Below are 26,545 nucleotides of genomic sequence, written 5' to 3'. Positions count from 1 at the left end.
AAAAATTGGAGGTGTTTTCTAAAGCATCTGGTGGCTGCAGAACTGAAAGAGCAGAAAATCAGGGGAGTAGGAAGGCTGACAAATTTGAAACACTTAGCGCTTCCGCACAGCTATGCCCTGCTGACCTTCTGTCCCACTCTTCTTTCATCTTTGACCTGAATTTGGATGTCAATGCCACTAAACCAAGAAGCCTAAAGCCACCAACTGTGCTATGCCCCTGTCAGGGCTGTTTCTGAAGTCCAGCTTCCCCACCCCGCATGCAGCCCCTTCATAATGACAGCAGGTCAGTGCCCAGGCCCCAGCCTCCCTCCGGGTCCCTGCAAGTGGGGCACTGCCCAAAAATATCCCCCGAATCTGACATTACTGCAGCATAGCCACAAAAATCTGCTACTGCAGACGTCAGTTTGTTTCCTGCAAACAGCCTATACCCAGTGCTTATCACACTTTTAACAACAGTAACCCATGCATGCATCTAAAGTTTAAAGCCTTTACATTCCAGGGACAAGTCAATAAACAACACATACAGCTTATTTTATACAAATGCATTTCACCCAGAAAGAACTGTGAAAACGCTGACTGCTTTACAGCTCTCTACCCCCAGATATTCAGGACTGAAATTCAGTGGCAGAAAGGTCCATCACACCTCCAGGCTTCTTTGAAAGCATCGGGTAAACATTTTAGACAATATGCTACTGGACCATGACTGCGTTAATTATATCTTGCCTTTAGAGGTCTGCCACATCTTTTTCATCTGCTATTTCCACCAGTGTTATATTCCTGTACCTTCCACCCATATGCCAGCAGCATCACAACAGAGGTTGTACCAAATGCTTGTCTAAAAATGGATAAAAAATACTTCTGCTTAACGTCCTGATAAACAGAAAGAAACAGTGCTGCCCTTTGACCCAACCATTTAAATTCAGAGGGTGGCTATTCACCTGCTGATGTCTGAAATCTGCCGTTCACTCTGTGGGATCACCCCTGGCCCAAATCTTGTCCTCAAAATCTTTCTCAGTGGCCAGAAACCTTCCACATTGAGTTTCTCCTGTGTGATTCACCTCCACCACCCAACCCCAGAAAGAGACCTCAGTAAGATTGGGCATCTGCAAATTGACATCAATAGGGATCGTCCTGGGCTGTAGAGAAATCGCTCGAGTTAGTCTTTGGAAATACTAAACCAGCAAAGAGAGACCGGGATAAGAGTCTAGCGGCAATACATATCCAGGCAAAATCAGCTGGATAGCAGGTACTTAATCATACATGTTTTGTGTTCTTCATACTGGGGAAGAACTGAACACATCTGGACACTGGCTAACATAGGGGTTGCTCTAATATCAATCACAAATCCTGACAGGGGACTGATGAGTAATACGGGCATCCATCCTGAACTTCTCATGAACATACGCCTATCCAACCGTCATGAGATGGATAGCTTGTGACCCATATCCTCTGCACAGCCAATAAAGTAAAAGGCCGTAGAGCTATCATCTAGTGAACATCTCCCCTGCAGAATACAGCACAGCATTTGAAAAACCATAAAGCCCTCAGAGAGAAGTTACTGCTTCACAAACAGTGGAAGAAAAGCCACAAAGCTGTAGGAAATACAAATATATACATATAGACAGAAATACCTGAGTACTCATTATAGTTGCAAAGAAAGCCTTGCAAATCTGAAATGATACAGTATCACCTCTCTAGCTCTACAACAACTCACTGTTACAGATGTAACAACAGATTAAAATTAGATGAATTCAACTGCTGCCCTGTGCCAAAGCAGGGTATCTGTCATGAAATGCGTGAAGTGTGTTCCTGCCACTGCAACACAGAAAGCTGGGGTCAGCCGCAGGTTAATTATAATCAGTAGCACTGGAATCATCAGCTTAACTTTGCTGTAAAAACTAATAAGTAATAAAAAAATAGCTCTACTTTTATGCATTATGTATTTGTGTGTCAATTTATATTTAAATATTTATAGACATTGACGAGACTTCAAAAATATTATCAGTGTAATGAAAAATATGAAGAAACAACTTTTAAAGTAATTTATTTCTATTTCCACATTTTATACAAAGAAAACAAACCCACAACGCAATTACATCAATTTACCTATTTTATGCTATCAAAACGTCTTATTTCAGAAGCAGTCACATCTTTCCACAACCAGTTTCTAGCATCCTGTTTCCACTTGTGCTCTTTAGCCGACTAGGAGTTTCGTCTGTTGGTGGGAGGAAGAATTTTGAGTGGCTAGAAGTAAGTGCAACTACAAGAAATGGCTCGTAGTTGAAAGACAGATGACAGCAGTATGGAGCAAGTAACCAGAATATTTTTGAAGTCTAAAATTTTTCTTCCTATTGATATAACATGGACAACAGATGGGTTTTTAAATGCAGCTCTTGGTACAACTTTGCATGTGAGAAGGAAAATAATTTGGAATTCGCAGGAATGGGAGCAGATTGTTCCGTGGCTCCAGTTGGTGTCATTCTACAGCCTTAAACTCTGCAGCAAAATACTGTAAGCAGAGCAGCAGGAGTCCCAAAATTCCCCACCCTGGCTCCAGCTCAATAAGCCATTTCTATTCACAAAGTGCATAAGCATATATCGAGAGCATGTGTAGGACCCAGGGATTTCACTACAACTTAGGAATCTGCTTAGAATTCAGGTTTCACTGAGGGGTTTTGCTAAGCAAGCACGAGATGTATCTGGCAGATATTTGGCCCAACACAGGCTTTTCTTTTCTCTGGGTCTGTATGCAGTGTTTTCCACCCGTCACAGGATTTTCTTCACCTGCTAAGCAGCATGCTCAGCGAACTCGCAAAGAAAGAAGGGTGTAGCTGCACACAGGAGGCATCCCAGCAACACAAGGCAGGGGACACGATAAGCAGAAAGGACTGCCATCGGGCAGCACATCCTCATCAATACACCAGACTGGCAAAACAGAGGAAAGCAAGGCAAGCAGTACCAAGAGCCCAAGTTTAATTACTTAAATTACTCAGCGCAGCCCTCCCTGCTGCCTGCAGGCCCGTCGGCATCGCCCACTCGCAGCAGCTGGGGCAGGACAGGGCCAGGCAGCAAGGCCTGAGCACGCCGGCGGTGATTCACGCTTCTCAGGAACGTCCATCAGTGAGAAGCGTGAGCTGCTGGTAGATGAACTTAGAGAGGTGAGCTTTTAAGCACTCCTCACCACAGCCATTTCTGACACTCATACTGGTATTTATAGAGCTCAGTCGCAACATCCTATGTCAGGACAGAAGCTGCACTAACTATGCCATCCCCCACACAGAGGGGACAGGTCAAGGCACAGGATCATGGGGTGGCTGAGGCTGGAAGGGACCTCTGAGGTCTCCTGGTCCAGCCCCCTGCGCTTCAGTGGTTGCCCACGACCATGCCATCATCCGGGGTGGATTGGCATGGCTTTCAGGTGGCCCACGAGCCACACCTACGCAGATGCAGCACAGTCTTCAGGAGAGGCCTGGGAGAGTCCCCGAGGGCTCCCTCCTACAGGATGCATTTTCTGGGGTTCCCAACAGCTACCATGCTTTGCTCAGGTCAGCTACTCTCTGAATTGCCTACATACTTCAAAATGTGTATTTTATGAAATGGAAAAAAAGCCAGGGTGAAACTGGCAATTCTGCACTGCCCACATTCATCCTTTGAACGGCAGAAACATCTTTGCCCTCCACTCTTCAAAGCTGCTGTTCACTCTAACACCACAGTACAATGTCTTACATTACAAATTCCCACCTCAAACTTTACCAGTTTGTCTGGGAGAAAAACAACCCAGCCCAGCCATTTTCAGCCAAGAAAAGGAGACAGAACTGGAGTCTGAAGCAGTGCATAGCCCCATTTCTGTGAGACTTGTATGGTCTTTAATAGTGGTCTGCTTACAGTAAATCCTGTGATTATGTATATTGTTTATAGCTCAGAGAATGGTCACTTAAAAATGGCCAAAAAAAAAAAAAAAAGGTTCAAATCCTACACTCTGTTTTAGCACAAAACTACTGGCTTTCTATGGGTCAATAGCAAAACACAGCATCTGCCTACATGACATCCCTGTAAGGAAAAGAAATGGAACTGACATAAGGAGAATATTGCACCACAAAGGTATTTTTGTGCGTAACTCATCCTTGTGGATTTAATTCACATGAAAACATTGTAAGATGGTGTGAATCTTACCCTAAACTCGTAAGCTGTGTAGCAGAACCAGGAATTGAACCTGTGGGTATTAAGTCCCTCCTCGCCAGCTACTCACTAGACCGCATTTCCTTAGGTAGAGCATTACAGTAAGTGTGTCACATGAGCAGTAGTACACTGCTGAGCTCCTGTGATCACACATGACAAATAGTAAAATTTGCCACAATAAACTAAAAGGCATATTCTGTGCATGTGACACTGCCACTTCTAGTGTCAATGCAAAGCATTCAAATTCCAAGTGCAAACACAAGAATTAAAAGTAGTTTCACAGGTGAAACATAACACGCATCTAAGCAGAGAGCATTATTCTGGTTTTCAGAAAATCCTTTCAAAATGATTATAAAAAATTGTCACTACCATTTCAAATCTACAAGAATTACACATCAGCGGAAATGAAAAATTTCCTTCCTCACTACTGCAGCCAGGCACCTTGCTGCAGTACGCTAGCAAAACCGACTTGCTGCAGAATGAATTGAATTGGCACAACCACAACAGAAAGGAGTTTAATCTACAAGTGCTGCACTGTGGAAAGCAACTGCTCAAGCAAGCATGCTCCATGCAGATAAACCAAGTCTTTCATGCTGCACTTAGAAAAACAAATTCCATTCACAAAGCAAAGGCTAGCTACAAACATCTCCAAAGTTTGGGAAGTTCAAAGCCGGGGTCAGCTGAGGTAAAGAGAGGGAACATGCGCATCTCTGGGTGGTGACACAAGCTCTCAGAAATACAGAAGTGTGTTGCATTGCTGCTTCCAAAGAAACGTGTACCTTGGCAATAGCAGTTCAGCATAGCACGCACTTTGGTAAGACTGATGGTGCATCTGTCTCACTCCTGGGACAAGGAGCTCGGCCCATGAACTGCTCAGGTGATGTTAAACAACCTTCACTAGTACCCAGCCACTGATTTAACACATGCACGAGTTTCAGGGAGGCAAAATGTTTCTGTCTCAGCAACACAACTGGAAAAAGCATGCCTACTGTTTGGCCCCTCAGATCATACCAAGGCCTATAAAGTAAACAGAGTTAAGTGAAAGTAAGCCTGCAATAAGGAGATTTTATTACAGCTCTCCTATCTTAATCTGTTCAGACTAAAACTTCATTTTTAATTTGTCAGCCTAACTGTACAACAGTATTTTTTTCATAAAAAAAATTCTTCAATCTGCTAAGATAATTCTTCTTGCAGATGGACTGGTAATGACATACAAATAGAGCATTAAATATGAAAAAAGTTACACAACGTATTTTTCTCCTATACATATTTAATCTCATTTTGCACATAGCCACTTTCACGCTGAGCATCTCAAGTACTGAGTAATTAGTGTAAATTACATTTCACTTTTTCTTTTTTTCTTCTAAACTGGCAAAAATAGTGAAACTGAGTCAGTAATTATTTCAAGTTTTGCTGCAATATGGGAACAACTTGCTAATCTGGGGATACTTGAGAGTTTGAACCGATAAGACTGGCTTTTAAAATAGGCAAGGAAAATGAGACAATTGCATACAACAACTCACAGGGCAAGATATCCCTCTCTCAGTAGAGCATTGTGACCTGGGCTATTAACCTCTGACAATCTCTTCAAGGACCCCAGGATGCGAGAGTTTGCTCCTCAGCGAGCCGCTCTCTGTGCGTGCACACACACACACACACACACCACCACCCTCATAGGCAACAGCGTCACTCACGGCATTTTCTTTCACCCATCAGCCACCTACTTGCCCTGCTTTGCTCACTCAGGTTGCACTGATCTCAACAGAAAATCCACCAGAAATCAAGGGCAGCCTCTCTTCCGCTGCCCACACCTCCCACCACAGCCAGAGAGCAGCCTTGGCTTCTCATCCAAAAGGGCAGGGGAAATTTACGCAAAGGACACTTAAACCCTCCTAATTAACCACATCATAAAAATCGTGACCTGTAGTACTGACAACATGCAAAAGAATGCCAACAATTTCATTTGATGCCCCTACAGAATATTCATCTGCATTAAGAAGATCACACAGTTGCAGAAAGGACATCACTATTAGTCAATCAGAAAATATCACGGAGTCAAAAGGAAAGAGTATTGGGACTCAAAACAACTAAAGAACATTTGGTGAACTCCGTATTTGTTTATAATCACGCAAATTCAGGACAGGGTCATTCTCCACCCACCAGATGCTGATGCCCTTATGAGGCACTACTTCTACACCTGGCTCTATGCTTCTCCCACTGTAATGGTAATGCATGACTGTACAAAACTAAGTCAATTCAGTACGATAAATTAACATTCTTCTGAAGGCTGAGTTTTCTTTCAAGTTCTCACAGCAAGTGCTTTCTGAAGGATGTTGCACTGACAGTCCAAGAGAAATCCTGCATTTGTTTGGAAAATAAGGACATAATGAGAGCAACACGGCCCGCTTCCTTAAAATGCCTTTTCGACATACTTGGCCATGACCTGAGTGGCCTTCTGTGTGAGAAAATACATGTTTTCATCTATAGTTGTTCGTTTCCTGTTCTCCAGGTTCAGATTACCAGCAATGGTAATAGTTATGATGGTGCTAGTTATAAAAGCAGTTTGTAGATGTAGCTACTTCTCCTTATTACATCTCAGCTGCTGTCTGTATTAATACATAATCAACCATAGTATACATAAGCACACAGCATATGAATAAAGACCATAATTATCAGCACTTATTTTTGCATATTTGTTACTAATAACAGTAAAATCTCAAAATACAGCAGTTTATGGCCCTACCCCACAGTTTACAGCTATTTCATCGACAGATGGAAAGGAAAGAAAATTACAGAATTACTTGGTCAACATGAAAGGGAGGAGGACCCTCTGAAAAGGAATTCAAGAGCACTAAATCGTTTCTTTCCCAAACTGTCATCATTCCCATTCCCTTCCTAAAGGGCTATTACTTCCATTCCTTTATTTCCTATTATTATTATTATTTAATATTTGTATCCATGCCACCAGAGCAAAAGTTTATTCCCGGCTTAACATCTCAGTATGGCTTCGAAGATGAAAACTGAGTATCAGCAGAGAAAATTATCAAGGAAAAATTGTCAAAGACATGACTTAAAATCAATTTCTTTGATTCTAATGCATTCACATAACCACTTGCTTCTCCTTTTCCATAAAGTAACTGTAAAATCTGTTGAGACAGAGGACTATTGTAGTGTATACATACCTAATGACCCTACAGGGGCATATTTAAAAGAAGAAAGGAGATTTATGTAACAATTTATAGGGGCAATCACAGCTCATCAAGTTATTTTCTTTCACACATGAAATCGGTCGGTCCCATTTAAGAGGCTTTTCACATGTATAATTCTACACTGCTTTTCCAGAGGAAAAACAATGGGGAGGGGGGCGGAATTTGGCAGGCACGGATGCAAAACCCTCCAAGGACTGCACATGGCTGAACAAATTCGCTCTCCTGTCTGTTAAACTTTCCCATCTCAAAACTTTGTTTCAAGACATGCTCTCACAATGAATAGCTGGAACTTGCCTGTACGGCTGAGAGTATCAACACACAGTATTTAATTTCAAAACCCAGTCATATCCTATTCTGCAAAAGGCTGAATGCCATTATTTCTTTGCACATCTTGCTTTTCCCTGCCTGCAAGCATCTTGCCATGCATGATTCATGTTACATAACTCCAGCTTGTTAAAAACAACAGCTATTTTGCTAGGTAGTGCAATAGATTAATGAGGTAAATTCAGAACTTGCTTATTAGAGCCCAGACGAAAGCTGCTCCTCAAATAAAATGCCTCTGCAGCATTAAGCAAATAAATAAGCAACTGCACCAGAATCAGCTACGTTCAAAGCTAATTCAATCTTGCAAATTCAGGACACTGTATTCTAGACTATTCAGCTCCTATTCTCCCACCACAATATGCAAACTCACCGGTGCGTATGCACCTTATTTTTAAAAGAGTGACACACACACGCACACACACACACACATTGCATACCCCAGGCATTAGAGAATACCAGTTGAATATTGAACCAATTAATTTCCCTCGCAAGAGCTCCACAACGCTTTAATGTTTTGGCTGGCTTTGATGGGACAAAATCCTCTGCCCTCAGCTAGCTGCAAAATGCTGGTGTTTCTCAACAACCATTCTTACTCATCCCCCTGGTTTGGTTACAAAGTATGAGAGCTGCAGCTGGAGAGGGTTAAACGGGCTTCCTGTCGCTGCTGTGCAAGAAGCAAGGCTCCGCGCTCCACCACGGCAAAGAAATCTCTTCAGGCCCCTCGTGCCCAGCATTACTCAGCACTATTTGGGCCGTATTCCAGGATCCCTGCGTGCCCACCTGACAGCGTGTCCTCTATATTATGCAAGTGATGTAGTCTCCCCACGGCAAATTATCACCTGACCATCCCGGTCTTTTCAGCTGAGGTGCATCCAGTGACGTGCCCTGCGAAGCAAGCCATTGCAACGTGACTGGATTCTCTTCTCAGCCCCTTCTCCGGGGGGGGGGGGGAAATAAACCAACCAACTACCCCACGCCTTGCATTGGGGCGAAGGCGTGCTGACAGCGAGCCGGCTGGTGGCCCCGGCGAGGGGGAGCAGCGGCAGCAGCAGCAGCCAGGGCCCCGCGAGCACGGCTCGCTGCAGAGAGCAGACCTGAAAGTAGGTCTCAGCCCGCCTCGCCGCAGGGGAAGGGAGGGAGAGAAGGCAGCGCTTTCTCAGAGCAGGAAGACGGGGAGGCCATGAGCGTTTCCTGTTGTGCAGCTGAAACAAGCAAAGACGTCATTACATTTACACTCCCTCAGGGTGTCAGCAGATTGAGGGCCAAAGTTCAGTCATTTCCAGCGCACGGCGAGGAGGGAGGTTTTGGGGGAGAAACCAGCAGCGGCTTTATTGCTAACAGCGTTCGCTGAGCTTGCATAGCAAAACAGTTGAGCAGCGTGTTACCAGGCTCAGCTGCAAAGTATCGTATGTGACTAGAAACAATATTTGCTCAGGAGCCATGCTGCTCTAGTTTTCCTTGTTCAGCTTGTGTAAGGAACATTATTACAATATAGAGATGCACTCAGCTCTTGCTACAGCCCATACTTCTGCAAGCATCTGGAGATGAAGCCTTACATATTTGGGGATCCTGTGGAGTAAAACATGTTTTGTGTATGCATTTGGGGGCAAAACTGGAGTGTAAAACTACAGGATTCACTTGTCAGAGATGGCTGACAATCCAGCAAAGTGAATACAGATGCTTCTTTTCGATTTCCCTCCCGCCTTTCTGAAGCGAGTAAGGGCCTGACGTAAGGAAAGAGTTGGAGGCGCTGGGGTTATGCCATGGGTGCTGAGCATTCAGGAACTGCTTCTCTCCGGGCTGACCATCTGACCCTAAGTGAATCGTTAGTACCCTTATCGAACAAGCGTAGGGAGAGCCTGGCTCACAGTCCTACTTACAGTCACTGCCCTAAAACCAAACACTGGAAGCACTTGTTGATGGAAACCATCACTCGTGACCCAAATGAGGGCATGTGGGAGGTCACAGGATGTCCGCTGGACAGCCACTCAAAAACCACCTGGGGGAAGCACTGTGGTCACTGCAGGCCCTCCCTTCAGCAGGGCGATGGACACACCAGCAGTACGCTCTCACTCATGGCACATGCTCTAGAGCCATTTGCATTAGTCTCTGAACAACATGTCCACACACAGTGATAAAAACAGTTATTCCCCAATGAGCACGTCCCAGCAACATCCGCTGGGGGCTGGGACACCAGACTTTCCCTCTAGACCCCGAGGCAGACTGAGCAGCAGTGCTCTGGTTGATATAAACTGATATTTAAACAGCAGCCCTTACTTCAAAGTATTTTGATGAAAACAGTTAAGAGGAGTTTGGAAAGCGCTTGTCCCAACCTTCACCTCATGCTACCATCACTAGCTGAAAAGGATTTTTCTGTCTTTCTGCAATAACCACCCTGTGGTCACACCAGGAACTGAAGGCAACCTTTCAGCCCTGGTAATACAGAGCATTAGTGCTGAAACCAGGGAACCACATGTCTGTATCTCATAGTTATAATAAATCATATCTTTTGTTGGACATATGCAATGCCATTGGCTTACCTAAACTGCTCATTTTACTAGAAGAAGGTGAAAAGTAACAATTTTACAATTAAACTTTTTAACTAAACATTTTGGCTCATATCCTATAAGGATATGAGCTGGTTTATTTTCTACCCTTTTCTTTTCAGAGTTGAGTTGTTCAAAGAGTATTTATCTTAAAGATTCATTGCCCAGATAGCATGAATAAACCTCTACTGCTTCTTGTTCTGACATTAACTTGAGGACTTAATCCTGAAATTTGGTGTGGCACTAAATCATTAGGACTCTTTTCAATACAAGAGAAGGCAAAGAAATGAGTCTTTGGTATTGGCGATCATTTGGTGTACATAATACACAATCTGAGGGAGCAGAGCTGATTTTAATTTTGCAGCAAACAAACAAAAAAAAAGCATCAACTTTAGCGAGGATAATCTGAAGTATTTCAATCTCAGTAAAGAGATCAGAATTTGGCCCCTAAGTTGTGGGTGCTAGATCTGAACCTGGCCCTCATCATACCCAGTCCTGGGCAAGAGATTAATGGGTGTGCAAAGCCATGTTCCCCTGAAAGGAGGGAACAGGGGACAAAACCTTCCAAGTACTCTGAGGATGTTTCCACTGTGTACAGCATCCTAAACGGCACATAAGAAGAGAGTCATTAGATTTTCTGATATCTGCTCATAAAGTACTATACTCCCTCACAATAAGCTTGATCAAGTATTTATAGCCCCATACCTGAGAACAAAAAAACGCACACACAATTGATACTTCTGACGGCATCAAGATTATCACACATGGCCCAAGAGCAGCAGGCCACTAGACTGCGCAGCCATCCGGCACAGACACACACTATTGCAATAGGCATTTTTGATATGTATATGAGCACCTACTGCCATACACTGTCTGCTGAAGAACAGAGAATACAGTAAGGAAGAGCAGCTCTTTGAAATACTCATCCCCATCCTGAAAGCTGATCTTCAGGCAACTACATCTTAATGCTCCATCAGGTGAGGAATGGTATTAAGCCATCTCTACCATGGTTTGCCAGGATAAAATGCCATCTGATCTTTGCAATATGCTTTATCCAAATTTGTATCCAAATATGACCACAATATTTAAAAAGAGCTGTATCTATTGCTGGTTTTTGTTCATTTAAACTCCGAAACTTGAAGCAATTGGACAGATGCAAAGTGTGAATTGCCCTTAGCACACCGATGAAAGTATTTGCTTTTCCACTCCAAAATAGAAACTGTTTGTGGTAAGTGCAAATATGTATAGAAAAGACTCTTAGAGTTGGCTACCTACACAGTATTTAACATCTTTACAGATTCCCACAAACTCGATTATACTTTTACCCTTTACAACCCATCCATGTAATGCTTAGAACAAAGCCACTATATTATATCACTAGGGAACTTAAACTACTGACAAGGGTTTTATAATTCTTTCACTTCCATTTGAAAGAATGTTTGAGAGGTGCAAATGGAAAAGCCATTATCTTGAGATTTTTTGTTGAACTGTCTCATCATTAGGGGAATTCTCTCAAGCAATCCTATAAATAGATTACTCCAATGTCCTTTTATGAGGAAAACAAGGCACATAAAGATGAGAGGGTCCAAACTGTCCAACACCTGTCAGCAGGGAATCGTTTACCTTCAAAACACTTGTGGCAGAGAAAAGAAGCAGGGGGCTTATTTTTCACCGTGCTTGGTACCTGGCTAAATGCGGCACCATGAGGGACATCCTCCTGTAGAAGGACACAACCCAGCCAGGAGGCCAGAAGTAAAGCCTGGCCTCCCAGGAGTTGCTCAAGTCACCCCTCCTCCCACATACCTCAGCAGGTTTCCACACAGGAGGATGCACGGCCTCGCGTTCAGAAGCTACTGGAAAAACAATGCATTGCAACTGGAAAAATACTGCTGTGAGCGTGTAGTAAGGCCTGGGTACAGGATGAAAACATGACCCTCGCCTTACAAATGGGACAGTCCCATACATTTAAGGTGTGTGTGCACATCCATAGACATGTAAGTGTATAAATGTGTCGTGTGTACACACATGCATATACATACTCTCATGTATACATACATATATGCATTCACACATGCATACAACTGAATATATAAAGTGATTTGGCTGAATGGAACTAAACTCCTATGACTGGAACTATCTTTTTCAAGTATCACCTTATGGAGATTTACTGGGCAGAACAAATTATGTCCTGGCAGCTCGGGGGGGAAGGCAAGCGCTCATTTTGAGGCTTACTCAAATATTTATATTTTATTTCAAATGCCTAATCGTGACAAAGCAGATCTGAAACCCATGTTTGAGAACATGCAGTTTTCAACAATAGGTAACCTAATTTCAAGAAACCAAAAGCAATTGCAAAAATATTTATTGAAATTGCTTTCATGGAAACAATGAGAAAACACTATAAAAATGTTAAAAATATTAAATCAACTTGACTGCTGCTGTATCTCATGAATTCAACAAGATCCTAGGCAACAATAATATTTAGAATAAATATTTTTCTTATGGGAATAGCATTTTCCCCTCAAATTGACCAGATGATATCAATTAAAAAAAAAAACAACACAAAGATTAGATACAGAAAGTCCATCTTCTGACTTAAAACTGAAACTGTACTCCAATGAGTACAATGCTTGGTTAAGACATGTACTTTTGCTTTCAAAGATCTTCTTTCATAAGCTATTTTCCCTTAAAGTATTTTGAGCTAATTTCAAATTGACAAAAACGCGTTAACACTTCAGAAAGCAGGCGCTGCTCTGCAAAATACTGCGCGCACACACAGAGACGTAAAAATCAATATAACAAATATAAATTGGACAGCAATTCCAAATTCTGCAATTACACTATAAGCCTCCCATGAAAAAAAAAAAGGGGGGGGGGGGGAGGAGAGAAGGGGAGACAGTGAAATGAATAAATAAAAATGAGTGATACAAAAATACAGTAACTTTCTACGCAATACACCATCTGTTCCACAAGAAAACCATGCCGCAGCAAGCCACAGGGGCTACAGCTATGAAAAGCCCTTGTAGAGGAGCCAAACGCTGCAATGAGCAGTTTGAGGAGCTGTGGAAAAGCATCCCACCCGGTGCAGTATGGAGGCAGCATGCACAGCTCTCGCTGAGAAGTCACCGTCCTCGTCCTGTGGGCTGAAGGCACCCGGCTGTCCCCATGTCCCCAGAGCCCAGGGCTGGTGGCACCAAGGAGCCAGCACTCAGTAGTTCAGGTGGTGGGGCTTCGCTGCCTCTCTTGTACAGGAAGATCGGATTTTTCTCCAGTGCTACAGGCATAGCACACTGGATTTCCCTAACTCTTCTGCAGACCACACCTCTGCTGATGCTGTTTCCTGCTCTTTTACTACTAAGCCTGGTGTCTTGACACAGACATAGTTTATGGAACACAGGAGCAGGCACCCTCATACGCCTGCTCCCCCTAAGGCTCATTAAAAATAGGAGCTGCTATTGCACGCCAGGTGCTTGCATGCCGTGCTGTGCCTTACAGCAAACCACGTATGAGTCTTCCAGCCACTCGAGCAAAGCAGCAGTCAGGAGAGACCCAGATCAAAGCAGCAGAAAGGGGTGCTCTGTTATGGTTAGGAGGGCCAATTAAGGTGTGCGTCCCTTTCCTTCCAGCTGGCAAAGTCTCAGGTACTTGGGATTATGTAGTAAGAATTTACTTCTGCCTCCTATTATTATTCATCGGGGGTGTGCTAAAAAGATCCCCTGCCTTTCCAGCCATTGGCTGCAGCAGCACACCGACTACAGGCTGCAGGGCAAGGTTGGATTTCCTCAAACCATGTTTTCGCTCCCCATCACCATGCCCGGAACAAACGATGGAATCGCAGAACCCTGGGCAATTAGGAGACCAAACCTGGATTGGAGAGAACTCAAGAGCCAACACATTATCATAGCTCTCATTAATAAAATAATAAACTGTGCAATTACAGTGGGTTGTGCACATACCTCAGGGTATGCAGTAAGGCACAAATTTAGAAATGGAATGTTTCCAACAACCAAACAACTTAAACAGGCAAGGATCCTTATCAAACAATTAGGTTACTCAAGAACTACTCCAATAACTGGCCCCTTTTGCCCAAGGTAACACATTTTAAAATCACGTCATAAGCCTTGGTTGATCTAGGTTTTTTCCCCACATTTATTTTTTATTTTCTTTGTAGCACATAAGAAAAGAAAACAGTCCGCCTCCCCTCTAATCAACCAAGGGGTACAAGATTCTTTTAAAATTAGCTTTAAAAATGTGAAAGTGCAAAGAAAAACCCAGAGATCAGGGATAAACACAGCTGGTGCCACTGGGTTTCAGGTGGAGCACAAACTACACAGTACAGGTAGGTTACACTACAGTGCAACAGCATACTAGAACCTTGCAATCCTATTGTAAACAATGATTTCTTATGCCTTTTTTTAATGCTGAAGAGTACAAGAAGCAAAAGAAAAACAACTTTGCAATAATGCCAAACTAGAAGGTATGAGACCTTATGAAAAGAGGTGGGTTTCTTTGTCAGATGAGTTAAAAAATAAAACAAAGCTGAAACTACAGCTCTAAGCCACTGTCAGTTCCAACACTTGTACCTAAGACTTTACACATTTTATATTCAAATCACAATGGCAGCACCTTGGGGTAGGTAATGTATCTTTACTCTTTCTTTCCAAATTACCTTATACCATCTGGCAATGTAACAATCATTTCTGTTGAGAGCACCTTTTGTTTTTTATCTTCTCTGCCTCAAGTATCCAGAGGCTGTTTCCATGTAGACAGTTTTTCCAATATTCTCATCTAGTGTTCCTATATCCTCTGAAGAACAAACCTCGTATCATGAAGGTTTCCACTGACACGCCGACAGTCACGAGGAGCGCTACTTCAGCAGTACAACTCCTACCTATAACTATAAATCCTGGTCCCATGAAAATTAATAAAAACCTGCCATTCTGCACTTTTGTCAGAGTCAGGATTTGATGCAAAAGGGCGCAGTTTTTATTTTATTCACAGGAGATGGGGCAGTTGACAAGGTAACACAAGATGTGCTGAGCACAGTTTGGTGCCATCTCAGCTGTGGGGCACTGGTCAGAAAACTGGGGGATGAGGGTAAGATAGTTTTGAACCTGACAGAGAAAGTGAAGGTCAAGCAACAAGATGACGGGAGTTGGCATTATCAAATGTTTTTTTAATGGTATTTTCATTCACATAATCTATTTACACAGTCAGTCTGTTCACAAATTGACTTTCTACTCCCATTGCTCCAGCCATAAAGACCTGGCACCCCGCTAGTTCAGCCACGGAGCTGAATGATCTTACCAGCAGTGTGAGGGTTAATGAGCACCATGCACAAGTTGACTGCTGTAAACCACCACCAACAGGGCTTCAGAAATAATCCTTTAACCTCCTGACTAGACTGAGTGAAATGGTTATGGCCCTCAGAAACAAAAGGATATAACAGGAATTCAAAGTGCCTCAATTTAGAAGGCAAACATCTTCAGGGGCTCACAAGACACGTTCTTGGTTGATCAGTCACAGGCAGTAAGAAGAGCTGTGCCCGGTTATCGGATGAATATTGAGCCTGGTGGCACCACCGATGCTGAACACCACTTCAGAAAGGTCACCTGGGCAGACTGCGGAGCCAGCCACCCCACAGGGAGTGCACAGTAGGGTACAGAGAATGAATATGACTGTTCACTTGTTTAACAAAACGTGGCCGTGGATAGGCATCTATATGCAAATTCGTACAATAACTGCTAATATTCACACATAAATAACCAAACCAAGCTTGCTTAAATATTTTCTTTTAAATTTAAAAAATAGCACGAGTTGAATCTAGATTAGCAGCAGGTCAAATCTTCCTCTCAGTGACAAATAAGCCAGACTTGCAACCAGAGGCTCTCATGAAGTTTCTCCTGGTATTCAGTAATACAGAGGAGACAGAACATGACTGGAGGCAAAAGCTGTGATCACATAAGGCAATGTAGGTGTATACATATGCACTTGTACATGCACACTTAAATATTTCTTTGTGCAGCGTAGCAAAGCTCTTGAAAATAAACAGATCACACTAAAAAAAAAATATGTGAAAACACTAATTCAGGAGAAAAAAATGTTTTTTTTTTTTTTTGGCTGAGAGAAACACAGGTATAATCCCATCATCTGGATGTGACACCACTTGAATTACGCAATGAGACTGGGAAGCATGGCTGTCTGTTTTCTAGTGCACAAGTCTGTAAATAGCCACAAAATCTATTTATTACACTCTTGGCTTGCCAGACAACCCACTTGACAGAGAAAGAGTCTGCCCAAAATTGGTTAAATTTATTCCCTTGCTTGCTAGTTAACCATGTTGAACTATTGAGCAGGATCAAATGATACTGCAACTAAATTAAATCAACACAGCACAGAAGCAAATGTAAAGAACACCTGCAAGCAATGAGCAAGATAAGAAGGTGTACCTCAATGTATTCTGAGGGTAAATTATTTGTGGAGAAGTCAAACAATGGAAATAGAGATTGCTACCACTGAATTCAGTGACTTCTATTGGATCTTAGTTACTTGTCAAGACTGGACATCCCACAATTTGACAGGGGTTTTAAAGGCCACACTACTAATATTCTTTAGGTTGAGGGCTTAACATTAGAGGGAGACTTGATCTAATACAAATAACTTCTTGTAGACAATTATAATCCATTGCCAGCTACATCCAAACCTCCCTCCCCATCTTATTAAACCTCCCCTCTATGCCTCATTCAACGTACATCCAAAAATGTCTATTTAGTAACCTCCTGGGTTTTGTGTTTTTTTTTTGTGTGTGTGGTTTTTTTTTTTCTTTAATTACTGTGGCTGTGTGAGAGAGAGGAAGTAAATTAGAAGGTTTCTCTCATAGTCATTCCTTTTGTGGAAAATATGTTGCACTGAAGCTTCGGAGAGGCATGCGTAAAGAAGCTGCATTGTCCCGCACGTCTCTGTCTTTCCTGCCATGCAGAGGGTGATCTGGAGAGCAAGGCAAGGAAAATCAGGGTGCATCTCCACAAGGCTACTGCACCAGTGCTACAGAAGAGCAAGAAGAGATCCCAGAAAGACCAGTATAAAGTATCACAGAGGAGACAGACCAAAACAAAAAGAGAAGCTCTCTCTTTACACACTTCTTCTACAAGTGAATGCGCCCGGGTTAACTTGCCATGAAGGAAGGTTTGGGCTTATCAACTCTGGAAACTGAAATCTGTACAACCCAAAAGCAAAACACACATTACCATGGTGCTGTATAAACATACCCCATCCTTGCTCCAGAAGAGAGGTTTTGGAGGATCTAATACATGCCTATTTCCTTGCCTATTACTTTCTTACCTCTCTACTAAGCCTGTTTATAACAGCACCACACAGAGTGTGGAATTCAGAGTGTGGATTAGATCACTAACCAATTTAATGGCATCACTGAACAGCTATACAGTAACAGTTTTCAGCTATTAGTGAGCAGATTGAGGAAAAAAAAAAAAAAAAAAAAAGGCAGAGAAAATCAAGGTTCTGTGTCATCCCTTTGTCTCCTGACATTTGCGGACAGAAGTCCTGGCAACAACAAACCAAACCAAAGAGAAGTGCTAAGGGAACCTTCATACCAGTAAGTACCAGTTCCAACTCACAGCCTTACTCCTTCACAAATATGTGGCTGCCTCAAACACACACTGTTAATTACACCACATTATGTACTGGTTTTACTAATGCATGGCTGACTCTGAAGTTTTCTACCAATAATTAACATTACCCACTCTGATAAATTAGGTCAAAGATGAGTACAGATTTGTGTATTTTTTTAATTAGTAATTAAGTAAATCAGAAATTAAAAAAAATAAAAATGATGTGAACACTATGGAGCTAATATGGATCAAACATGACAGATAACTTATTAGACAAACTTTACTCCCTCTCCATCTCAACTTCATTGCCACCACACCAAACTGCTGGAGAGGTAGCAACACCGTATTTGGCACCATGCAAGCTCTAAAACAAAAACCTTCCTGTGAGTTTTTATTTCACTATCATGCTAACATTGCTTAACACCCTCTCACTAACATCATTTCCAACTCAAGAGCATTGTAAATGACTCCTGTCCTCACACTCATCACAAATTTCTTCAGTGAATTAGCAACACCTTCGCAAGCTCATACCAAAATTCAGCTGTACTTCCCAATTAAATACACATAGCCTACCCCTTATTTAAGCTTTAAGGAGACAGACTCTAGTCACTCACTTCTGAAGGAATTTTGCCATTACTGTAGGACCAAGCACAAACTAATGGAAGGGGCTACAAGTTCTGTTTGACATAATTTCACTATGAATTTTGAAAGCAATTCTATTCACATAGCTTTGCAGAGATGTTAAAGCAAAGTCGCTTTGCTCTAAGAGCCTAGTATCATGACCTCTCCTGGTGATCAAATAGACTATCACATCACACTGCATCCCAACATCTGACACTAGGGTCTGAAAGCTCACAGTTACATCCTACCTTTACCAGAGTGTACAAGCTTTTCAAGAGGATTGGGATTTGACTGTAGGAATCTACGAATGCCTGGCCAATGATACATAACTTCCTTATTAAATAACTATTTTGCCTCGACAAATGTAAGAAGAGACACTGTTTCATAAAGAGCTTCCAAAACTGTCTTCCCAAACATAGTTGATTTTAAACAGGAAAAAGTCAAAAGCCAGTCTCTCTCTGTTGTGACAGAAGATGGCGAATTGGGTTCTCTCTCCTACAACGTCAGCAGAACAGTTTTAGAAATTCTGATTCCCCAGGGAACCGGCGCTCGGAGGTGTCACAGCGGATGCAGGTAGCGCTGTCAGCACGCAGACGGCAGCTACAGAGGGGCCGGCACCACTCCCTAGAGCATTTCTTTACCACCGCTGATGCGTGTATGGAAAGAAAGAAAATCGCTCCCAAACGCCACATAAGCTAACAGCAGTTAGAGCAAATAATGATACATTTTCCAGGTGATTAACTATTTGAACTGTCTGTGAAAGACAAGGAACACAAAACTGCACACACCTGGAGGTAGGACCCTTGTGAAGAGACTACACTCCAGTGCCGTGCACTGAACTATGAACGCTGTTAACATGTGCCAGCAGCTCAGTCTCTGTTGAATACTGACTTTGGTCTAAACTAAATAGTTTTTGCTCTAAACTAAATACTTTTTGCTCTAAACTAAACAGTGTCATGCCTTGTTGTCAAGGACGGGTAACCCCAGTAATTATTTCATACTATTCTTTCTTGACACGCCACACGTGTTTTGTTTTAATGCAAACCACAAATACAAAATACATAAAAAAGAGAATGGGCCATTTCTCTTATTGAGCAGAAAAAACAATACTCAAGAAAACTCCACTGCCTAATAGAACTAATTCTAATAATCCCAATCCGGTCCTGTTCGCTTGTTTTAAACACAAAGCTCCTTTCTGCCTTGCCTGAGCACAGATACTGCTTTACGGGAAAACCGCTCATCAAATAATCTTATTTCACCAAAATTAAACATTCTGCTCTATTACATTCTCTGAGATGATATCACATCCTACAACATGTAATTGGGTATTTCTTTCAGCTTTTTACACTGCTTAGTAGCACAGGTCCCGTACTCCTGCTGACTCACAAAGCACTGGATAAGGAGCAGGCACTTGAACCTTGGCAGCCCAGCAGCGAGCCCAGCGCGGGGACATTCCAGGAGCACCACCAGGGCTCGGGAAAGGTCTTTTAACTTTATTCACTACCTTTAAACGTCACCTGGCTCTAATTTCAATTCCCTTTAGCTCCTCTAGTTTTTACTTTTCTGCTAAACTGAACTATACATGCAAATTACCTAACTGCTTTCCTCTGTATGGAATTTATGATATACTACTATTTAAAAAATTAACTTTCCGTGGCAATCAAACCTGGAGATCCTCTTGGACAACACAACAGCAATTAAAGTGTGACTTGAAAAAAAAATACTGTAAATCCTTTTCTACCCTTTGGCAGTTTACACAAATCAGAGATTTCAGCTGGAGTTGCAGCAACTTCTTACAACTTACTAAATTGCAATGAATTAAAATTACATACAGATATTCTCTATAATCCTTTTCCTGCAAGCTGAAATTTCTTTCACATTCGAGTGGTATTTTTCAGACTTGGTGGCTTTATTAGGACAGCGCTGTCAATTGCAAGTAAAAATGAAAAAATGAGCCAATAAAACTATTTTCTGTTACACAAACTGAGGTGCAACAAAACAAACCCACGTGTGCACAAAATGACCACAAACATTACCAACTACTTTACTACCTTAGTTACAGTTTCCACATCAGTTTTAGGAAGAATTTTCCCATTGAGACCTAGTCTAGTCTGACAGAATGTGCATAAACACACTCAGAAAAAATGGATATAATCACTATACAAACTAGTCATGCCAACGTAACCACATGCTGGGGGAATTTATATCAGATAATTACATCCACATTGGTACGCTGTAGAACTTGAAGAATAGTATCATGTAAGTGGTGTGTTTTCTTGAGCACAAGCCCTGAGATCTCCATCTAGGGAAAGTGGAGGAAAAAAACACGGATAGGTTTTTGCTTCCTCACACAAAGATCTGACAAAGTAAGAGGCAACATCCAATTTCATGAAACAGTAAAAGAGGCATGCCCAGGGCAGGAGGAGGAAATGCAGAAACACAAGCAATGCTGTGAGCATAAACAGTCGTGGTCCACACTCTGCTAGCATACAGAGAGCAACTGTTTTGCAGACATACAAAATGTACCTGAAAGACAAACGAAAACGAGTATCCAGAATCCACAAAGCAATGGATCCACAACCCTCCACAGCAAGAGGAAACTCTTACATTTAGACCGTAGTAATGTTGGAGAGAAATTCATCACAAAATAATAAAAAAAAGGCTAAGAGACTTTTAACTTGACAGGCAAAGATACTTGTGTGTCCTCTGATTATTTCACATCAGGGATTTGGAAACAGCGCATCAGATTGCTTCTCCAACCCATACCCTCTCACCCCTTTTCCACGTCCACAGTGCTGTGAGAGAGATTCCTAGGGACGAATCTTACTGAGGGCAACCCACTACAAATGAGTCATTAGTTCAAGTCAACTGTTTAATTTACGAACAAAAATTCGTTATACTAAGACCAGAAGTATGCAGTGCTTCATTTGCCAATTTCAGATTAAAAAAATGCAAAGATTGATTGCTTCCACAGATTAATTTATCCTTTCAATTCACTGATGATTTCTTATGGTCTGAGTAGTGGCTCGCCAGTTGCTTATGATGGAAAAACTTCCAATACTTCTACTTGCAATGGATTTCGGCTCTCGGGCTGTCAGACAAGCACTTTTAAAAGTCCTAATTTCACTTGAGAAAGAAAAATACAGCCTCACTGAATTGCTTTTTAATATTTCCTGCCATAATATAACAGTTGTTGCAATGTCTTATAAAAACCATGTAAGCTCTACAAAGAGAAACAAAGCTGTAGAAAGCTGCTATTTCCTAATAAAATGTCACAGACAGCTTGAAACTGTCATTCTTATGTGATAATTCTGTGCTACTTTAATTGAATGCAGCATCCAAAGTTACTGATTGAAACACACCAGTGAAAAACGCTCTTCTCTATTTTCTGTCTAGCCTACAGTTTCTTTACTTCTTCAGGAACTGCTAGACAGTTCCTTCTACTCAAAAAAAATAATAATTAAAAAAAAAAATCACTAAAAACCCAAGTAATTTTAAAAATAGTTACTTTAATCCATAACACCACTTCAGAGATGCTGCTTCAGAAATCTGTTAAGAAAAAATAACCTGCCTCTCCAAAGATTTTTAAAGCAGCTTCCTCATAACTTATCAAACTTTTCAAGTAGCAAAGGTATGCAGAGGCTGCATACAACACTTCTGTGGAGATCCCCAAGAGTACTAGCAATTAACTCTTGCTGAAGACTTGAACCCACCAGACCTGCTCATGATTTTGCAGTCCTCCTGCGGGGAGGACCAATGGTTTATAACCCAGCACTCTCAGGTTCGCGTGTCTCTTCCCCATGATTGAGGTAAGGCAGATGAAAGGTTCTCCCCTCCTCACCCTGTGAAGGCCACTGACGTAAGAACCAGCATTTGCTGGACCTGACTTGCACCAGGAGCTAGGACAGCTGGAGAAAGCTGGTGGTGCTCAGCTCTGAGGATTTCACCTGGAATCCTCCCAGGTGGAACCAAGCGCGGGTGCCGTGGCAGTGGTGTTCGCTGAGCTCCACCTGCAGAGCTGGGTACAGAGCTATCAATACAGCCAACCACAGCGTGTTACAAAACCACGCCATACTGAAATTTGAAAGATAGCTTGCCTCATTTCATAACATGCTACAAGCCACATAACTGATCTTCCCACCTACAGTATCACTCTTAAATAGCAAGTATTTCTCTCTGGATGGGTAAGTATCGCAGCATTTAGCCAAACCGAGCTCTTCTGCCGGACACGCAGCTCCTCTGCTCCTGTTACCTCACCCGGTATGGTTAAACGTCAAACGCAGTAACAGTAACTGCCCTGCCGATGACTTGAAAGCAACGAGGAGACGTGCAAAATGGCACTCGTTACTTTCATTTTTGTTTAAATCCAACTCGCTTTAATTCTTTTGAAAAGAAGCACCTCAACATGCAAATAAACCAGAAAGTTTGGCAAAACGCTCAACAGTAAATTTCACGCTTTAAAATCTTCCAGCTTGGTCGCAAACACGCAGACTAGCGCCCTAAGTTTATTCACACAACTGAGCCCAGCCGAGGGTATGAGAAACAGTTAAAAGCCAAAAAAGAATGGCCTTGCAGGGTGCCACCACATAAACTAAATACGATATACTGCCAAACGCTCAAGCAGACACATGTACCATTATTCAGCAAGGACCACATGAATGCATATGGCTCTCTGTTTTGTCTTCATAGTAACAAGAAGGTTTGTAAACAGATCTCACATATGAGGCAATCTAGTCACTTGAGAATCTAAAAATCTGTCTCTCCAAAGAGGCGTTCTGCGCTGTTGCCACACCACCGGACTTGGATACACAATTAAAAGTCCTCTGCATTTGTGCCTCAGGACAAGTGCTGCTCACTTTTGTTCTTAGCACAGCAGCGACGCTGTGGCACGCCACCACAGCCGGGGTGTATACCTGCTTTGCCCAGTAGCCACTGGAAAATAACAGCAACGCTGCATCCTATAAAACCTGAAGAATTTGGGTTGTTCCATCAATAAAAGCAATGATGCCCTGGCTTTGTACCATACCGTGGCTGTCCTTTGCACTGCTGAAAACCTTAGATTTATTTACCGAAGATGGTAGTAACTTTGAAAAACTTCAATGGAAAAAAAAAAAAAAAAAAAAAAAAAAAAAAAAGCCTCCCAGCCTAAACTGCAATGCTGCTTTTTTTTTTTTTTTTTTTTTTTTTTCTGTAAAACGAGAAATGCAAGGAAAAAAAAAAAATCCCGCAGAAAGTTTCGGGTAATCCATATCTAAACTTTCAGAAGTATCTGCTGCCTGGAAGGATAAGGAAAGATTTAACATCTAGCTGTAAATAAATATAATCTCCTGGTTACCGTGCACCTAACCAAACACATCCGCACGCTGCAAGCCGACCAGGCAAAGGCGCTCCTATCTTTAAAACCAGCTGCACTTTCGGAGCACGCCTATCATTTTCACTATCAAAACACGGGATTCCGCACCGTGTCCTCACGGCCCGAGGATCGAACTCCTCCGGCAGCCGGCGGTAACCTACAAGGAGAGGATTTCAAAGCCGGGCCCACCGCGTTTGTTCCTCGTCGGTGCGGCGGCTCCCCGGGCGCAGCAATTACCGTAATGAGCCGGTGTCCCCGCGCTCGGGCGATGACCGGAGCCCCCTTGCGCCGGGAGCTGCAGCAGCACGGCCCGCCCGGGCTCTGCCTCCGCCGCCCTCCTGCACCGCTCCTGCTCCTCCCCGAGCAATCCCCGGGCAAGATGCAGCGCAAGTTGAAGTAAATTAAGAAATAAATAAATAAGAGCGACACCTTTGGCTAAGTAGGCATGTGTTTTCCGTATTTAATAGCGTACAAAAAAAAAAAAAAAAATAGGAGCCGGGTTTTACGCCGAAGTTTACTTCATTGCGGAATGAGAGAAGGGAAATTAGCGAGCTGAACGCTCCTACCGAAATTCAGGACTATTTCGGTGAGCTTAATGCAAAAGGGTACTTCGGAGTTGCTGGAATAAAAGATCTTTAACGTCTGAGGAGAAGCTGAATTCCTGCAATTACCATATTAAGCAAACAAAACACCTCGCGGCAGCGTTTGACCAGCGCGCTGCCAAGTAACGCGCAAAGCGGCGAGCCCTTTTTTCCGGGAATTCCTCCCGGAGCGCTTTTATCGCGGCCCCGGGGCTCGCCCCGGCCGCCTGCCCGCGGCGACAAGGCGAGGGGAGGCGCCGGGACCCCGCCGGGGGCAGCCCCCGCGGCCGGGACGCCGCCGCCCGGCCCCCCCCCGGCCATCCGCCGCGGGCTCCCCCGGCGCAGGAGCGGGCGGCGCCTGCCCGCCAGCCCCGGCCGGGCTTCCCCGCCCCGCCCCTCCCCTGCCCTCCCCTCCCCTCTCATCTCCTCGCCGCCCGCCCCGGCTCTGCTCTGCTCTGCTGTGCTCGGCTGGGCTCTGCTGGGCTCTGCGCGGCCCGGCGCTGCCTCCCGGGGCTGCCGCTTACATAACGGCGGCGGGCCGCGCGCCTTACATAAGGGGCCGTGCCCCCGGCAGACCCCGCGCTGCCACCGCCGCCACCACCGCCACCAGCACCACCGGCGGCGGCGGCCGAGCCCCTGGCGAACCCCCTTCCTGCGGCGCTCACACGTCATGGAACATTCCCGGAACGGGCCCGCGGCCCACCCACTTCAGGGAACAGCCGCCGCACACACTCACATGCACACACTCACACACACACACACGCTCACACTCACACACACACAGCCCGGCGCCGGGTGTCCCCCCGCTGCGCCCCCTCCCCAGCCCGTTCCGGCCGCCGCCGCCGCGCCGGGTGGCCCCGGGCACCCCCACCCCGTCCTTTATCCCCCCCTCCCCGGGGGGCCGCGGGCAGAGCGCGGCCGGGGCGCCCCCCGCTCCCACCCCCCCCCGTCCCCGTCCCCGCAGCGGCAGGGGGTTGCGCAAGGCAGCCCGCTCCCCGGCGGCGTGCGCTCTGCTGGGTATTCCCCGCGTTCCCCGGCGCCGTGTCACCCGCACAGGCCCGGCCCCGGCACCCACGGGCCCCTCCGGCTGGATCACCGCCGGGTCGGCGATCACCTCCCCACCCCAGCGCCGCCTGTCAAGCGCCCCCCCCCCCTCTCCCACCGCAGCCCCGGTGCCCCCCGGCCCCGCGGGGCGGCTGTCAGCCGCTCACCTGGGAAGTGGCGGAGGAGGAGGAGGAGGGAGCGGAGCCCTCCCGGTGCCCTTGCTGCTGCTGCTGCTGCTGCTGCTGGCGGCGGTGCTGGTGCTCCCGCCGGGCGCTCCGTGTGCCCGGAGCTCGGCGGCCCGGCGGCGTGTCTTTATATAAGGCCAGGCAGAGATATTCCAGCGGCCAAGGGGCGTCTGTCTCGCGTATTGATCTTAAGGGAGCTCATCGCTGCCCCTCCGCCGGGAACGCACCAGCATCACCGCGGCGCTGACGGGGGCGAGGCGGAGGCCGGGGCCGGGAAGGAGAAGAGGAGAGGAGAGGAGAGGAGGGGAGCGGAGCGGAGCGGAGCGGGGAGGCGAGGCAGGGCTCGCAGCTCGCAGCGCGGCCGGGCTATTCCTGGCGCCGCTTCCCACGGCACAAGTTACGGGGCGGCGAGCGCCGAGCCAGCGCCGGGAGCGCGCCGCCCGTGACGTCACCGGGTCCCCCAGCGCGGCGGCGGCGGCGGCGGCGTGTGAGGGAGGGAGGGGAGGGAGGGGAGGGAGGGGAGGGGCGCGCCCGGCCGCGGGGTGATGGGCGCTGCCCGCGCGGCTGTGCGAGGGAGCGGAGCGGAGCGGGGCGGCGGGGGGAGGCGGGGCGGAGGGGCGGGGGCACGGCCGCGGCCTCGCCCCGCCGGGGGAGATCTCCGCTGCCCCCGGCCCCTCCCCGCGCAGGGAACTCCCCGGGGAGCCGGCCCCATGCGGGTCCCGCCGGGCAGCGCGGAGCCTCCCCGCGCGGCCGCTCGCCTCCCCTCCCCTTCCCCTCACGCCCCCCTGCCCACAGCCGTTACACGGCCGTTATGTCCAACGGCCGCCGCCGCCCCCTCCCCACACACACACACGCACTCAGCCCCCCGGGGCCGG

General features: G+C 45.1%; 1 protein-coding gene across 4 annotated transcripts in view; it reads right to left on the bottom strand.

Moving 5' to 3' along the window:
* The window catches only part of HIVEP2 (HIVEP zinc finger 2), a 134,622-nt gene extending 108,474 nt beyond the window's left edge, over window positions 1-26,148 (bottom strand). For all 4 annotated transcript variants that reach the window (XM_082756095.1, XM_082756094.1, XM_082756096.1 and 1 more), the window contains exon 1: window positions 25,653-26,148. The gene's annotated coding sequence lies outside the window, so the exon portion shown is untranslated. The remainder of the gene's footprint in view (window positions 1-25,652) is intronic.
* Window positions 26,149-26,545: the final 397 nt, after the last annotated feature.

The sequence above is a fragment of the Aythya marila genome, assembly GCF_965140915.1.
Source record: "Aythya marila genome assembly, chromosome: 3".
NCBI lineage: Eukaryota > Metazoa > Chordata > Aves > Anseriformes > Anatidae > Aythya > Aythya marila.
The sequence above is the reverse complement of the archived record's forward strand: the minus strand, read 5'-3'. Positions and strand labels throughout refer to the sequence as shown.